Consider the following 18,379-nt stretch of genomic DNA (forward strand, 5'->3'; position numbering starts at 1 on the left):
GAACTGATTTCCCTCATTCCCTAATTTAGCAGCCAGTCATTTCCAGAATTGGCTTAGACCCTGAAAATATTCTCAATAGGGATGCAGTTTTGAGCTTGGGACATCCTCTAACAGCTGGAAGACATTCAGCGACACTAAATGATGAGCACCATTGGGAGTGTGTGACAATGGGCACCTGTCCTGGAGCAGAGCCAAAGCTCCCCGGAGCTGGCAGACACCTTGTTCTGGCAATGAAATCTCCCCTGGGCTCTTTTAGATATTACGTATGAGAAGCTAAAAAAAAAAAAATATGACAGTTCATCTGAAATAGGGTTCATGTCTCGAGAACACATTGTAAGGCTTATGAAAGTTTGAGTCTGGGATAGAGAATGGCAGGGAGAGTGGTGTACACAGGGAGAGTGTGGCAGAGATAACCTTATTTTCAAATTCCTAGGCCACCTTCCTCAGAATTCTTCCAAAAGTTAATAAAACAACTTCTTTACAGTGCAGAGTAAAATAGTTCCCATAAAATATAAAATCAGATGTAAAGTATGTATAATGAAATATTGAGGTTCCATGTTTTTATTCACATAGCATAAAATATTTGAGCTGTTTAACATTAAACCCCAAAGATCTAATCAAATAGATATCTAAGTGACTCAGACATTGTAAGTAATTTCAGCATTGTAGCCCAGCATTTGCCAGCAGATATAGTCTGTTCTTTCACCACACTGAGATATCATTTAGTCTATAACTTAAACAAGCATTGATAAAGTTTTTTACAAAAGATGCTATCAGCAAAACAAACAGAGGACTTTGTATTACTTCAAAGCTTATTTATAATGTGTTTAGAAAAAAATTCAATGGAAACAGGAAAATAATGTCTTGATTTTCTAAACTTTACAACATCTGCTTTTACTTACATTTCAGCATTGTAAAGGTCTCTGGGTTTCAAGAGAATTACTTTGCTTTCCCTTTGTCTATTCCTTTACTTGACTATCTTCACACTAAGTTATACATCCAGCCATAATCTATGATTATATGGAAATCTCTATGGCATATATAACCAAAGAATTTTAGAATACGTGACACAAAAAGATGCCTTAACATACGTGTAAGGCACACAATCACTATAAAAATATTCAAAACCCTGTATCATTCTTTCTCATATCATCCAATACTGGTTATGTACATGCCATTCATAATATTAGCTGGATAATATTAAAATATTTACTAAAGGAAAACGACTTTCATGTATGTTGTATGTAAGTATATTTATGTATTTCCCCAAATTCAAATGAGAGCGTTAACATAATGTCGAGTAAATTCCCAGGTTTGGGACAAAATTCACTAAAATCTGTTGGCAACAATATTTTCAGTATTAATCTACTTCATCAGGTATTTGCCTTCCTTCTCTTCAAATTAAAAGGCATTAATTCCAAGCACATTTTAGAATTTTTTTTAAGAAAGATATTTCTCTCTCTTCAGTGAGAGTTGTCCATAAAAGACACCAATGTCCAATTAGTTTACAGAGCATTAAGTGTCTCGTTCCCTGAACTTTCCCTGACTAGGCATTCCTTTATCATTAAAAATAAGTTACATTAGAAAATACAACCATTCCTTCTGCTTCTTTTCCTGATTTGTTAAAATTTGAGATTTTAGTAAATTATGCATCAATAGGAGACAGTGGGCAAAAAGGAAAGACGATATTTTGGTCATCATACAAATACAATTTTACTCAGAACTTTCTTGGAAACCTTGTTGAGATGCCTTAAACATTTGTTGGTGGCTTCTTATGAAGCTGCTTTAATGGCTGTGGGTTATTTGTGGTTAATATACAAAAGGGAAAAAGGAAAAACAGGGAGAAAACGGCCTTTACAGAGCACACTCCTGAGGTTTCACCGCTGGGTTAGCTCACATTCTTTCCTTCACTTCCCAGTTGGGCTGACCTCAACATTCTTGGTGTCCAAGACTTCTAAAGGAATGTAAACCACATTATCTTCCCCAGAGGGGAAAACAGAAACAAAGTTGGATGATATGTCAGGATAAGGAACGGTCCACCATGTGTTTAAGGAGGAAGAGTTCCACTGCAATCACACCAGAAATCAAGGTTTTGTGGACATGGGTTTGTCCACATGAAAAAGAAGAGTGGCTCTGCTGTTTAATCAAAGGGTCTTTACAAACAGTTAAAAAAGAGCAAGTTGGGAGCCATTATTCTTGGTTTCTGCCCCACACCTGTGAAATCAAGATGGGAGGGAGAATACAAAGATCCGTATCTCTAAAGGATGTAAAAAATGGAAAGACATTGAAGTGAGTGGTATAAAAAGGGGAAAGGAAGCAAGACCCTTCTTGGTCATCACTGAATGTTGGCAACACTGCCTTTTATGGTTGCTTTGATTTTGCGCTAAATTCAAAAAGTTTCAGCCATGGATAATTTGATGCTTTGGTTTGCGTTTATTCTCCTTTTTTTTTTTTTTCATTGCATGTTTTCAAATGGTTTGTGTTCAAGAATCAATTTAACCACAACAGAAGAGACTGTGATTTGGAATTTGTATGACTTCACTTGAGATGGAAGCAAATGGGAAATCAGTTCTGGAAAAAAAAAAAGGAAACTCACAAACCTTCCTCTTTTCCTTAAAAACATTTTTAAGATGTTTTCATCCAATGTTATCTATAAACTATCACTTCAAAAAAGATCTTTTACATGTCAGTGCTATTCTGAGGTCTCCTTATAGGCTCTGCTTTTCATTCTACACATTGGAGTAACTGAATCTACCTCAATGCCCTTTAATTAGTACCCATATGCTAGTCACCCTCAGATTTTTATCTCCAGTCCAGAGAGAATCATGCTGCTTTTTGGACCCATGTATCTTACTGCCTACTGAACAGCAGATTACTTGGCATTTCATAATTGCTCCAGTACTTCATGTTCAGAACTGAACACCTGTCTCCCCTAACCTCTCTTCCTACCCAAGCTTTTGCCCTATGTTCCCTGTCTCAGTGTCTCAATTACTTGCAACCCAAGTAATTAATCCAAATATCTCTGCTTTGACTCCTCTGTCTCATTCAATTAATCATCAAATCCTGTCTGTCTTCTCAATATTTAATATTCATTTGGCTCCATCTCTACTATATACCTAATTCATTATTATCACTAATAAATTTTGCTGAAACAAGTATTTAACCAGTCTCTTCGCCACTAATCTTTCTCCTTACTCCTATTCAATCCATTTTCCCTGCACACTGCCCTCAGAGTAATCTTTCTGAAATTGAATTTCATATGGACCAGAAAGAAGTGTTGGCAAGAATGAAAAGGGAATCCTAGTACAGATTTGGTGAGAATGTAAGTTGGTACAGGCATTATGGGAAACAGGACAGAGAGTTCTCAAAAAATTAAGAATAGAAATACTATGTGATCCAGTTACCCTTCTGCTGGGTATTTACCCAAGGAATATGGAAACATTAATTCAAAGAGATATTTGCACCCTTACACTCACTATAACATTATTCACAATAACCAAGAGCTGAAACAGCCTAAGTGTTCATCAACGGATGAGCAGATAAAAAAACATGTTGTACATATACACAATGGAATATTACTCAGCTATAAAAAAAAAGATGAAACGCTGCCATTTATAACAACATGGATGAACATAGAGGGTATTTGTAAGTGAAATAACCCGGATGTAAAACAAATGATTTTACTTATATGTGGTAGATAAAGAAACAAAACAAATAAATGAACAAAACAAAAACTCTTAGACTAAAAGAACAAAACAGTAGTTACTCAAAGGGATTAGGGAAGAAGGGTGGGTAAGCTGGGTGATAGTGATGGATGGAAACTAAACTTTTGGTGATAAGCATAATGTAGTATATACAGATTTTAATATATATAACATATTTATGTTATATAGAACATAAATAAAACTAAATTTTAAAATATATCTATATGTATCTGTACACCTGAAACCTATATAATGTTATAAACCAATGTTATTTCTATTAAAATTTTAATTTTTAAAACAAAACAAATCCTATCTAGCTTAAAACCCATCAGTAATTTCTGATCATCCTTATAATCAAGTTTAAACATCCTAACTTAAAACACCCTTAATTTAAAAGACTTACCATCTAACCCATGTCTGCTTCTCCACTGTCAAGGTTTCACTCCTCTCCCAGCTTCACTGAGCATCTTTCAGTCCCTAGAACCAGTCATGCATTCAGCTGGACAAACTACTCTCACTGTCTGTCTCCAATCCACACATCACTTTCTGGGAAACCATATGACTTTCTATAGAAGTGCCCTGTCCAAAAGTAATAGTACAAAAGAGAATGGGCTTCACATGGAGACCTGGGCAAGGGACTTAGTTTCACTTTTTTCCTCCCTTAGTCTCCCTAAAGATTTAGCCCTCAGAATTGCAAAGCGAATGATGCTATCCATCTAAAATTATGACTGTGAGCACTGAATTAGGACCTACAAATCTCATACATGGTAAAGCACCTAGCATATAGTAGATATTTTTTTTTAAAAATCAGTTTCTTTTCTTCTTCCTTTCCCCAGGCACACTCAAGTACCTGCTTTACCATATATGAATCTCATATTCACTGGACAAAGAAGGAACCATTCAAATATGACATGAGCAGATCCCATTCTACAGACCCCTCTTCCCAGTAGTTTAGACTAGTATTTTTTCTTATAGAAACTAGGATTTTTCAGTATTTCTTCCATATTAATGAATAAGGGCATTTTGTAACTTTCTGTATAACATAGATATATCTCAATAGCATAACATAAATAACACTAATTTTTAAAATAGGTCAGTCTACAACTATTCTGTCTTTACTTGAATATATTAAGTCTACAGCTCATTACAGACCCAAATACAAGGAAATTCTCCATGTAATGGTCTCATACTATTAAAGTTTAATCTATCCTACCTGGCTTAATACAACAAATGATTCATAGCTGGGAGGTAGGGTTTTTTTACGCTCTGGTTTATGTTGAACTTAAGCAGAGAAGTAAAAGAGATATTAGAATGGAAGTCAATTCTTCCAGTCCACACATACTATTAAGTGAATTCACAATTCATTTATTCAGTCAACAAGTATTGCTGTGTGCCAGGCACTGAGACATTGTTCAAGGGTATGAAGTTACAGCTAATTGATTTACAATGTATTATCTGAAACATGTTTATAGTTTTATCTAATGCTTATTATCCACCATGATTCTTCTTCTTCCTAACTATAACAACAACACATGCTAAGGGTTTACAATAATGCCAAACACAATGCCAAGTGTTTTATCCAATTTACTCTTCACAACACTTATATAATGCAAGGATTATTATAATCCCTATTTTACCAGATGAAGAGAAGAGCTGTGGAAAGAATATTTAACTTGTGCAAGGCCACCCAGAAAACTGAAATTCAAACCAAGTCTGTCTGACTCTAAAGCCTGTTCTCTAAAATCTAAATCAGTGCTACTCAAACTCTGGTCCTCCATGGACTGGAGGTATTAGAGCTTGTTAGAAATACAGAACCTATTAATCCTAATTTCAGGCAGCGGGGTCCAGCCATGTGTTTCGACAAGCTCACCACATGATTCTTATGCATGCTAAAGTTTGATAAGCACTGTCCTCAGCCACTAGTCTATATATACTATTCAGTCTCCCAATTCATAAGTTATTCATGGCGTCAGATCAGATTATTGCTCAATTGCATTTAAGAAATTTTAGCCATCATCACAGTTGTCTTTTTGTTCTGGATTCTATAAGTAGTTAAAACACAACTCTGTGCATCCTAATTCTCCTGGGACAGCACTATTAGCTTAAGTGTTAAATATACAGAAATGCTACTGTTGTTCCCTATTTTTAGATTTTTGCTCAAATACCCCTCTAGCTCCCACTTTCTACCTCCTTAACTGACTTTTCTTTCTTAGTAACTTTTATGATACTATATTATTTGTTCATTCTTGCCTCCTTCACTAGGATTAAAAGCTTGTCTGTGTTGCTCATGCCTGTATAGTTAATTCATGGTACACAGTCTATCAATTATTAGTGAATAAATGCTAAAAATTAAATCTATTGCTTACATTTCTTCACATAAAGAATAATGATGATTTTATCTTTGTGCAAAATTTCTGCTTTTTTTTATTTTGAGATGAAAACATTGATTTTCATCCTTCTTCTAATCAGAGTATCTCCTATATGAACACCATATTCTGTTAGATACTTCAAAAGTGTCTGGACAATCAAAATCCTCTGTCCAAAAGTTTGAATTTTTTTAAATATGTAAAGCATTTTATAACTGCATTATCTCCAGTGAGGTCTATAAGCTGTATTTCAATTCACAATATCTTCTTAAAATTTAAGATTAATCAGCTTAGATTATCTTAGAATTCATTAGACTAGTGATCTAGAGTAATGAACCTAAATATTGGTGAACCTAAATATTGCTGGACTTTTAAAATAGATTTTAAAACATTTACCTCTAAAAAAGTGACCAATTTTTATAGAAATTACTTCATGTAGCCTAGAATTTTTTTTATCTGTATTGCTTTAGCTCCTTTTCAAAACACTATTTGAACTTTTAAAACAAAGCAGAACTCTGTTTTAATGAGGTTCACTATTACACCTGAGTAGCCAGGTAAATCCTGTTCCTCTCCAATGTGACAACCACACAGTATAAAATTGATCACTCTATTAAGCTACACCATTTGTTAGTCATGTGCAGGATTATGAAAGTTAAAAAGAAAGGACATTACTATCTTTGACAAATAACATAACATTCCTTCTACAGAAAACCTCTACACATACTGAAATACTCTGCAATCTCTTGAATAATGAAGTTGGTTGATTTAGATATTTGTGGGTAGATCCTCAACTACTTAAACAATGTTAAGCCTGCATTACAGAATAATTAAGATCCTTGAATCTGGAATCAAAGTCTATATTCAAACCCCCAATCTTCCATCTGCTAGTTGTGTGACCTTGGACAAGTCACTTATCCTCTCTCTACCTCAGTTTTATATAATCTTTAAAGTGAGGATAGTAATACCCACCTCAAGCAATGTGATGATTAAATAAGCTAATCTATGTGAAGTATTGAGAACCATGCTGTAACACAGATTACAACCAATAAGTGCTAGCTATTGTTTTTAGGTGAAAAGAAAAGGGCATTTAAAATTTAAAGTCCTACAAATAATGATTTCACTCATGTGGGATATAGAGAAACAAATAAAAAAAGGAACAGACAAAACAAAAACAAAACAAACCCTAGAAATTGGACTACACAATTGAGACTACCAGAGGGGCAGAATGGGGGTACAAAGCAAAGAGGGGAGGGTACCCAATGGATTGTGATGGAGGGTTATGAGTGCCTTTGTGTGATGTGGTAACATACATGTGAAGAGATGTGCATTTATGCCTTTGTATCTTATACTGTGTTGTAAACCAGTAATACTCAATTAAGGAAAAAACCATTAAAATAATTAAAGTCTTAGTTATCACTCATATATCAATGAAAAAAGAGGCGATATCACACATTTTAATGTAAAATAGTAGAAGGACACCACACTAGCTTCAGGTCTCCATATTAAATTACATTTTATACAGGTAGCTAAATTAAGGACTTTCTGAAGTGAAAATTTATGCAGAAGATGAAAAGGGGCAAGGTTATTTTCTTGTACTATTGTAGCCTAGTAGAAAAAAAAGAATCCATGGCCCTCCTGCTAAGTTTAGACTAGACGCTTTTCTTAAACAGTCACATATTTCTTCATTAAACTGTTTTTTAATGGCCCTTTTGATGACTGCCAGTTTCCTCCACAATAAAAGAAGTTTTGACCTGTGAATTCATTTTTTTTAATCTAGTAATAACTCTGAATACATTAACTGAGCATTGTGGATCAAATAAGGAGCCAATTAGTTGTATTTTCCATCATCTGAATAAAATAGAAGGAATCGGCTTCATCACTAAACTTAAAAGGTTGTCTTTACTGGCAAAGTCTAAATATTGTTATGCTAACTCAAGTTCCTTTTAGAGAGTAAGAAAAGTGGAATTATCTGTGACCTGAAAACAACTGAGTTTCATTTTCCCTTTCCCTTTGTGAATCCTAATCAAGTGACCTAGTACCACTCCACAGTAGCACTCCCCATAAAATTACTTTAAGAACGCATTACTTAGAGCAGTGCCTATAAATTATGATGCAGCACAATATTCATTTTCATAAATATGTGCTGTTTACTTTTCCTTATTCATTCTTTATTTTCCTTTCCCACTCATCTAGATACAGGGTCAAGGTGATGAATGTATATACTCAAAACTATCATCATTGGTAAATAGACCTCAGATAATCAACTCATCAACTCATCATAAGTCAGAAAAGAGACAACCATGACTGAATGTGTAATTTTAGTGCAAAAACTCTCCATGTTTTCTCTCTGTGAAAATGTATCCTTTCTTCTCAAATGTATAGTTTTTATAGATACCAACCAAAAATATTTCAAAAGCCACACAGATCAAAGATATCACCATTTTGAGCCTCTCCAGGGAGTAAGAAAGTACAGCACACCTAACAGGAAATATGGTTCATCTCACCCAAAGAATATTGGAAAAGAGCCTCATTTTCAGCAATTCCGCGTCTTTTTTTCTTTGGTGTTTCAAAGAGAAAGTGAAATATAACTTCAAATTTTAAATGTGTCACCAAGGTTTTCAGGATTTTCATATTTTATTAAAAACACAATAACGATTCATTGGTAATTCACGATCACGTATTTAAATGCATAAATAATGATTTTTTTCATTTGAAAATGTAGATTTAGATTCAGATGGCCTTTCATTTTCCTAATTCTCCTAATGATATGCTTACATGGATGCTAACATATCACAATACACACAAGCTCTACTTTTAAATACCATGATTTTAAAATATTTATTTAACCGCTTTTTTTTTCGGATTCACAATTTTTAAAATTGAGGAATAAAACACAAGCCAATGATACAAAGATTATTAAAAAGCCATTTTATGTTGAAAAATAATTAATTGGGTAGATAACTAAGGAAAGTACAAAACCCTTAGCTTTAATACTCACAGGTTCTTATTTTGAATATTTGTTCTGTTGCATACTTTTCTGTCAGGCCAGGTCTCCAAGTTGGAAATGGGCCTCTGCCAAGTCTCTGAAATCGATTGTTCAAAATCTTAATTATAAGAAAGTAAACAAAGAGCGAGTTGAAGCAGTGCAGAGTTCTAATGAGTTAATGTAGCAAGATTCGAGCAAAGTCAACTTTCTTCAAAGCCAGCAGGCTCGACTCTGACAGTCATCCATCAAACTGAAGGTCTCTTTAATAAATGCCAATTAGAGGGCATATCTGCACCAACATGGCTAGCATAAGCCATAGAATCATTTCCTTCCGAGAAAGCTAGTGACCAAGAAAACACCCAGGCAGTGCAAGTGACAGCCCACCCGACAGTCAGGCTTGTTCCTGCTAGGAATACTAACCAGCATTATTTCTTTCTCTTTTTCAACTTTGGAAAAGTTCAGAACCACACAAAATTTTGTTTGGGGTTAGACAAATTCCTTCACAATTTGTATAGAAGTCTAACATAACTTTTTAAAAGCCATGACATGCCCATAATGTATACAGAGTCTCCGACTTCCGCCGTAAGCGAGGCTTTTTCCTAACTTAATCATACTCAAATTTCACCCCTTTTAAAGATCCTGATTCAAAAATGTTCACTCATTCTCCACAGTCCACAAATTTATACCATCTCTTCCTGTGGTATTTTATGTGCATAAATTAAAAAAGAATGGCCTCCAATGAGGATTAAAAGGCTGAAAAAAATCATAGCCTTTCTAAATTTAGTTTCATTTTTCTTATTTTAACTCTCAAAATATGTGTGTTAACAAAACATATATTTTCCTACACTCTTATAAAATAATCCATTCATGCTAACCTTATTACCTAGAGGAAATACTGGATCGACTCAGATAGGAAGTCACATCGTAGGTTTCACATCATATCATCATGTAAGTCAGCATATATAAGAAATAAATACATCAGAACTCTTGAGAAATTACTAAAATGTGTCCCACTGGTGCATTAGCTCTTACTGTGGAATTAACAACCTTAAGATTCCAAACTTTCAAAAATGTTTCTCTGTAGCCTTTATCGACTGTGGAAGCACTGAAGCTCATCCTCAGTTTTCTTAGTGGAATTTGATGACATGGGTGGGAGGGAACTTTCTTAGAAAGTACTGCCACAAATCTTTTGTCTGGAAGCTAAGGGCCTAAATTTTATAGCCCAGCACTACTTTTTAATGGAGAGAGGTGGGTTTTCACAAATAAGGGCTGTATCCTATGATGACAGAGATAATTAATGGAGTAAATGAAAACTTTCATGTTTGATATTTTTATGCAAATGGGTTAGAATAGTCCACATTAGCCCCAAGTTGATGTCTTATCTAATTGCTCTTTAAAGTGACATCTTCCATCATACATGTGGACCCGTGCTAAATCCATTTATTTCCATCTTGCCTGAAATTATGATGAATGGTCTGAGCTCCATTCAATTATTTAAAATGTGCAAAGAAACAGAAACAATGGAACTGGCAAAGCCCTCTACATTCTTCGGAACAATTTAGGCTAATTAGCATCAACTTCTCCCCCATTCATCATACCCCTTTAGAAATATAAACAAACTGTCAGCTCTAACCTAACAAACAGATCACTGAGCTACTTAACACAAATTATTCTTACATGAAAAGCTCCTTCTCAGGCAATATTCTCCTTTAGGGCATCTGGGAAGCTGAGCTATTAAAATTGAAGACATATGTTCCAGTCAAACTCAACTCCCGGATTGTAATGATCGCTGTTGTGACAGTTTTCAGTCAGCATACTTGCTGCTGGCAACAGAGCCCCAAGCTTGAGGGAAACAAAAGTCAAATGGAATGATTTGACAGAGTCCTCGATGAAGACACCTCCACACACTACCCATCATGACTTAGTTCGTGGGTCTCAATGGATGCTACTTCATCTCAGCTCAAGGTTTTTTGCATTTGGTTTGGGGGCAGTAGAGAGAGAAAGATAACAAATGTGATCTGTGACAAGACTGTGGATTTCATCACGTGTTATTTTGCATTATATCCTCTGAGGTGGATGCTGTTTAGCTTGCGATATTCAGTTGAAACCTATGAGGTCATGGCATATCATTTCAGAAAAGCTCGAGAGGACATAGTTGGAAAGGTCCAGATGTAGAGAAATTTTGCTTTCAGATAGATTAAATCTGTTCCCTCAAAGGGACTACTTAGAAGCTTTGAACTCTTTTCCTTCACCTAACAGTAATAAAAACAAATTGTTTATCCCTTTCTATGCTAGAACCTGTGGTTAAACCCCTGCCTTTATATTGGGCCAAAAGAATATTTTCCTCACTTGGCTAAAGGCAGTTATCTATATACCATCAGTTCTCATTATTTGCCATAGTTATGTTCTATGAAGGCACTGTGAACACTGAATTAGCAAAAGCTGAACCCATTGTTCCTGAGGGGAAATACAAGGTTAAGTTCCTATGAGCCCCTGGTCACAACCTTGTCATCAACCAATCAATACAAAACCTTATTTTATGTGTGTTTCTGTTTAAAATCACATAATACATATTGCTGATTTATTAACATTGAACTCACAACCAACAGCACTATACCCCATGCCTATCTAACACATTTATTTTCTCGTAAGGCACATCACAGTCTTCTTTCATTTAGAAACACTAGCAACCTTCAGCATTATGCTGATGGGCCATTTTAAATAGTGAAATTGCCAACAAAAAAGTACACAAAAATGTGGAAAACATGGCACTACATAGACCATGAAAGGAACACTTGTTTACAGTATGAGAACTGAAACAGGAGGACAGAACATCTTCTTTTTCTACCTTAGCTGAGAATGTGCACTTCAGAGGACTCATTTTTTTTTTACCACTCTGCACATGTCTGCAAATGCCCGTGAAAGCACCACAAGTATTGCAAATAATGAGGATCAACTGTGTATACACTCAAATATATTTTGTGACCTCAGACTTCCCACTGAAGAGCAGAGTTATTTCTCTTAATAAAGCAAGAGTCATATTCTGAAAAAAAAAAGTAGACCTTCAGAAGCTAACCGATAAAGTAGGTGGTCACAAACTTCCGAGTGAAATGTAAGCCACAAAACCCTTCTAATATGTTCCTGTTCTTTAGCATCTCAGGAAGATGAACATGAACATTGGTGACACCTATAACTGCCGCAGTAATAGCATCCAGCCCACACCCAGCCACTACACACATACTCTTCCTCTGCTTTATTGCAGCGCTTGAATTGATATGGTGAGTAGTTGTTAGCATCTATCACTTCCTCTCACCCTTCCTACCCAGATCTCAGATTTTCTAACTACCCTGTTTAGGTTGTGTTGCCTCTACAGCATGTTTTGGACCTTTAAGCCAATTAATCCACTCCATCCCCTTAGTTCCAGTGATTCCTTTGGCATGAACATGTGGCTCAGTCTGGGCTAATGACACTTTAAGAGATATCTGCAGAGCACTTCTGGGAATTTGGTTCTTCTCTGTGAGAACCATGGTAGAACTAGCCTCATGATAAAGTGGGTCCTATGGAAAGTAGATCAGAGAACCTTAAAGAAATAGGGTCCTTGGGAACAGTGTTGAGCTACTAGAAATAGTCTCACATTTATACCCCACTATATTTTTTTTAATTTTTCAACTCAATTGCTAATAAATATGCTTTGTTGTTTAAGTCAACTTGGGTAAGATTGTTTCTCTGATACCCAAGAGAATTCTGATATTTCTATGTGAGTGTTTACCTTCCCCCCCATCCCCCCAACCTCATATACACAAGTGTGCACAGGCACGCGTGCACACACACACACAGGTAATTAATTACCTGAATTAATTCAGGTAATTAATTACCTGAATTACCTTTTGCTCATCTTGTTACAAACTCTGACTTCCTAGCATCATGAGTGATGATAGCAGTTATTGATTAAAAAAATGTTGAATTTAATTAGTAGAGTAGAGAATACTTCTCATGATGTACTCATATACACAACACACTACATTAACCACAGAATGGGGACCCAAGAGAGTTGCTACCTCATTGTCACTCACTCATGATAACAGAGTTTTTGTTATAATAACCTTAATATAGAAATGATTCATTTTAGAGTATATACATCTGTAGTATGGAAGACTGATAGCACAATTAAGAATAATTTTTTCCATTATCAAGTAAATTATTAAGGTAACAGGATCTTATCTCCATACTCCTCACAGTGGTATAACTTTGGAATAGTTTTTCTTCAGTACCCCTAACTCCAGTTCCTCTGGATTGGGATAAAAATGAATAGAGCTAAATGTTACCCAAGCTTCATCCATATATGTGAAGCAATATGCCAACTTTTTTATGTTTCTGCCCAACCTTTCTTTCTCTTTGGGTGGCTTCAGCAGCCATGGTTATTTGTGGAAACAAATCTCTGTGTATAATAAATTGCAACTGCAATTGACTAACCTCAAAACGATAGACAAGTAACTAATTACTCCCACAGGTGGCCAAATGCTTTGGCAATTAGCCCATAGTGGGAAAAATTCATTGCATGTAAGAAAGAAGCTTCCTTTTCAAAATAGCCACACCTCCTTTTCAGAGGATGAATGGAGGAGAGAGGATATAAGGAAAAAGGGAGGAGGGAGGAATGAAGGGATAAGGAGTACAGAAAAAAATTAATGATTTCTTCAACAAATAAACTATTTAATCTAAAATTTTCTCCCAAGGCAGTACGATAGCACTCAAACACTCCATATCAATAAGGTAAAAACCACAAAGAGAGCTCAATCAGATCATCTAACTAAACATTTTAAATACCTCTATAGTTTACTATATGGTTACTATATGTTTCAGAAATATTTGAGTGATAACCTCGCAATTTTAGCAGCTCTATTTAGCCCATTATTCATAGCAAATAGCATAAAAGAGATGTATCTAACAGTGCATTCTTTCCTGTTACTTATCTGTGATTATACTATCTCATTAACTTACTACTAATATCTCCTAGCTCTAGATAGTGTTCCTAGCTCACTGCAATGTGGCCAAATATGGAATTTAAATTTTAAAACTATCTTTCCATAATAAACTTCAATTGTGAATTAGGCACTAAAATGTCATATTACCCACGGCAATCTACAGATTCAATATAATCTTTATCAAAATTCCAATGTTTTCTTTTTTCACAGAAATAGAAAAAAAAAAGCAATTCTAAAACTTACGTGGATCAACAAATAACCCTGAGTAGCCAAAATAATCTTGAGCAAGAACATATTTGGAGGCATTGCTCTGTCTGATTTCAAAATGTACAACAAAGCTATAGTAATCAAAGCAATATGATACTGGCATAAAAACAGATATATAGATACCAATGAAACAGAAGAGAAAGTCTGGAAATAATACATAATTCTAGTCACAAGTGGCAAAGAACACACAAAAGGGAAAGAAGATAGCGTTTTTAGTAAATAATATTGAGATTACAGGATATCCACATGCCATGCAGAAGAATAAAATTGGACCCTTATCTCACATGATATACAATGACAAAAAATGGATTCAAATGCATTAAGGACCTGAAAATAAGACCTGAAACTGTAGAACCACCAGAAAAAAAATAGGAGAAATGCTTTTGGTATTGGTCTGGACAAAGATTTTTTTTTTTTAACTTGAACCCAAAAGTACAGGCAACTAAAGCAAAAATTAAAATAGGACTGTATTAAAATAAAAAGACTGCATAGAAAAGTAAACAGTTAACAGAGTAAAGAGACAACCAATGAAGAAAAGGGAAACTACTGCAAACCATCTGATAAAGCATTAATATCCAGAATATTTAAGGAACTAAATAACCCAATAGCAAGAAAAACATAACTCAGTTTTAAAATGGGCAAAGGACATGAACAGACATTTCTCAAAACAAACAGATATATGAAAAGGTATTCAACATCTGTAATCATGAGGAAATGGTAAATCAAAATCATAGTGAGATATTTACTTCCTCATACCTATTAGGAAGGCTATTATTAAAAAAGAAAAACATAACAAGTGTTAGTGAGGTTATGGAGAAATTTGAAGACCTGTGCACTGCTAGTGGTAAAAGCAAATGGTGCAGCCACTGTGGAAAACACTATGGTGGTTTCCAAAAAAAATTAAAAATAGAACTACCACAATTTCATTTCTGTGCATATAGCAAAAAAAAAAGATGAAATTAGTATCTCAAAGAGCTATCTGCAATCCCACATTCATTGCAGCATTTTTCACACTCCCCAAAATATGGAAATATCTAAGTGCGTATTGACAGATGAATGGATAAAGAAAATGTGGTACGTATATACATACTGGAATATTATTCAGTTTTAAAATAAGAGGAAATCTTGCCATTTGCAACAATGCAGAGGAACCCGGGGGACATTACTATAAGTGAAATGCATACAGAGGACACATGTTACATGATCTGACTTATATGTGGAACCTGAAAAAAAGGTCTAACTCTTAAAAGCAACGTAGAAAAGTGGTTACCAGGGTTTGGAGCAGAGGCATTGGGGAAATGTTGGTCAAGGGTACAGAGTTTCAGATACACAGGATGAAGAAGTTCTAAAGATCAAATATAAAACATAACATTAGTTGGTATTATTTAGATGACAATAGTTAATATTGTATTATATACTTGAAATCTGCTAAGAGAGTTCTTAATTATTCTCATAAAAATGATAACTATATGAGGTGATGGATATGCTAATTAGTTTGATTGTGGTAATCATTATGTATACATATCAAAACATCGTGTTCTCCATCTTAAATACAAACAACTTTTATTTGTCAAATATCTTTCAATAAAACAGGAAGTAAGAAAAAGAAGCATTTTTTTTAAAGATACCAGTAGCCGCCTTGTTATCATTCTCTCTGTCACCAGACATGTGTCTCTTGGAGAATGAAACCAGTAGGTCTTCAACAATCAAGCACAAACAGGCACTCTGTTTCCAAACTTGTAAAATATTGAACTCTTCATTACCAACCAATCAAAATAGGGTCTGTTGTAATGGAAAAGACAAAAACATTTGATAAAATTCAATTTGATGAGAATGGGGAGATACAGGTACTCACTGAGAACAAAATACAATATAAGAACAAAAATTAAAGGAAAATGGTAGCATCTATCAAAATATGAAAACCAAATTTGTTTGATCCATCAATTTCTCTTAATTCTACACATATACACACACTCACACACATTCATACATATATACAAATACACAACAAACAAACAAGGGCACAGATATACACACATGCATCTAGATGAATATACTATATAGTACATTTCAAGGTCTTACTGAGGCATGGTTAATGTTAGCAAAAAACAGTGGAAATAAGCAAAATGTCATCAGACAGCCATCATAATGGCTGAGTAACTCTAAGGCACATAAATACAAAGAAATAAAATACTAGTATCCAGTTTTATGAAAACTGGAATCACTCTATATATGAAAATGCAACACATATTTCCAAGATAGAATATAAGATCTATGAGAGCAGGTATTTTTGTTTATATATATTTTTAAAGATTTATTTATGCATACAAGAGATGGAGTACAGGCCAGAGGTGTAGGGGGTAATAGGATTCACCAGAGACAGAGTGGGGAACAGAACAGGCAGATTGACCAAAGTACACTGCTGAGGGGAGAAGCGGACGAGACAGGAGAGATCTGCTGTGCCATGTGGGTTGCTCCCTGGCTGGCCGGGGGATCGAACTCATACCACAGAAGCTGCGGATAGCTTCATAGGTTGCTTCTTAATCCCTTGCACCACCAGGGAGGCCCTTTGTTTATATTTTTGACATATCACTGTGGTCTCGAATAGTGTTTGACTCATATGTACTCATAAATATTGCTGCAGTGAAATAACTATGTTATTCAGTAAAAAATCATATTGAGAAAGATCATGAATAAAAGAGACATCTATGAACAACTCCTTGCCTGGGTGTTGAAAATTAGCACCACAATGAGGCATATATGAACATGTGTGCCTCATCCAAGAGTACATAGCGAGTAGCTAATCATGAAGAACCATCACAAAACTCAAAATGAGTGTTATTCTATTAAATTCTTCAAAAAATGTCAATGTTATAAATAGTAAAGAACAATTGAAGAATTGTTCCAGATTCACAGGGACTGATATGATGTAGCAACTAATTGAAAAACAATTCTAAACTAGAATTGGTGCTGAAGTGGGAAAATAAAACTATAAAGCTCATTGTTGGATAAATCTTACAAAAGTATGGTATCAGTGATAAAATTACTGAAGTTTTATTGAAGTTGATAACTGTATTGTGCTTAGGAATGTCCCTGCCTTTTGAAATACACACTAAAATATTTAGGGGTTCTAAAGAGTGAATAATTATGCCTCCCCACCCCCCAATTCATATATTAAATCCTTATGCCCAATATAATGACTTGGAGTTGGGAGTAGGTGATGAGGTCATAAGGGTGGAGTTATCATCAATAAGATTAGTGCCTTATAAAAGAGATCCCAGAAAGCTCCCTTACCCCACCACAGGAGGACACAGGCAGAGGACAAACATCTATAAACTAGGGAGTAGGCTTTCACCAAACACAGAATCTTCTGTTGCTTTGATCTTGGACTTCTCGGTTTCCCAGAATTGAGAAAAAATAATTTCTGTTGATTATAAGCCATCCAGTTGTGGTATTCTGTTTAGCAGTCTGAATGGATGAAGAAATTCAGAGCCAAAATACTTGCAATTTATTCTCAATTATTTCAAAATATGGGTGGATGGATGGATGAACAGCTATAGAGAAAAAAATGATAAGGCAAATAGAACAAAATATCAAAATCTGGGTAAAATTCTAGAATTTCTATAATTCTTGAAACTTTTTGTGTTTGAGCTTTTTTCCAAATAGAACATTTTAAACACACACACACACACACACATATGAACTCAAATTCTGAAAGTAAATATCCCAAAATATTCACAATATTTACCTCTAGGGAATAGGAATAGAGGTCTTCTACTGGGGTGGGGGGGTGAGGTTGGGGAAAGAATAGCATTGTTGAGAGGGAAGGGAACGCTTAGCTTTCATTTAATATCCTTCTATACTGCCATAATTTAACATGAACCTATGCTACTTTTGTAATATGAATGCCCAATTAATTTTAAAGTGGCAGTGTGGAGTTGTAGAAAGTGTGTGGTCTTTGAGCAGACATTGGCTGAAATCCCATAAGTGCCCCCTTCACTTAGGGTGTAGCCTTGACCAAGCCAAGTAATTTATTTGAATGTAGAATTCCTTAGAAGACCTGGTGTCTGTTCT

At 35.0% G+C, this 18,379-nt stretch overlaps 1 protein-coding gene and 1 long non-coding RNA gene across 4 annotated transcripts in view; both read right to left on the bottom strand.

Annotated features, from left to right (window-relative positions):
* Nucleotides 1–18,379, bottom strand: part of SLC25A21 (solute carrier family 25 member 21) — a 439,643-nt gene that overhangs the window by 355,778 nt on the left and 65,486 nt on the right. The gene's annotated exons all lie outside the window — the stretch shown is intronic.
* On the bottom strand, nucleotides 9,040–17,855 carry LOC129144951 (uncharacterized). Its single transcript, XR_008549811.1, has 5 exons — nucleotides 17,600–17,855; nucleotides 15,934–16,087; nucleotides 15,576–15,650; nucleotides 10,734–10,898; nucleotides 9,040–9,153 (listed from the first exon to the last, which is right to left on the bottom strand). It is a non-coding gene; the product is annotated as an uncharacterized LOC129144951 (long non-coding RNA).

This window comes from Talpa occidentalis, unplaced genomic scaffold (genome assembly GCF_014898055.3).
Source record: "Talpa occidentalis isolate TD23 unplaced genomic scaffold, MPIMG_talOcc4v2.1 talOcc4.11, whole genome shotgun sequence".
Lineage (NCBI taxonomy): Eukaryota > Metazoa > Chordata > Mammalia > Eulipotyphla > Talpidae > Talpa > Talpa occidentalis.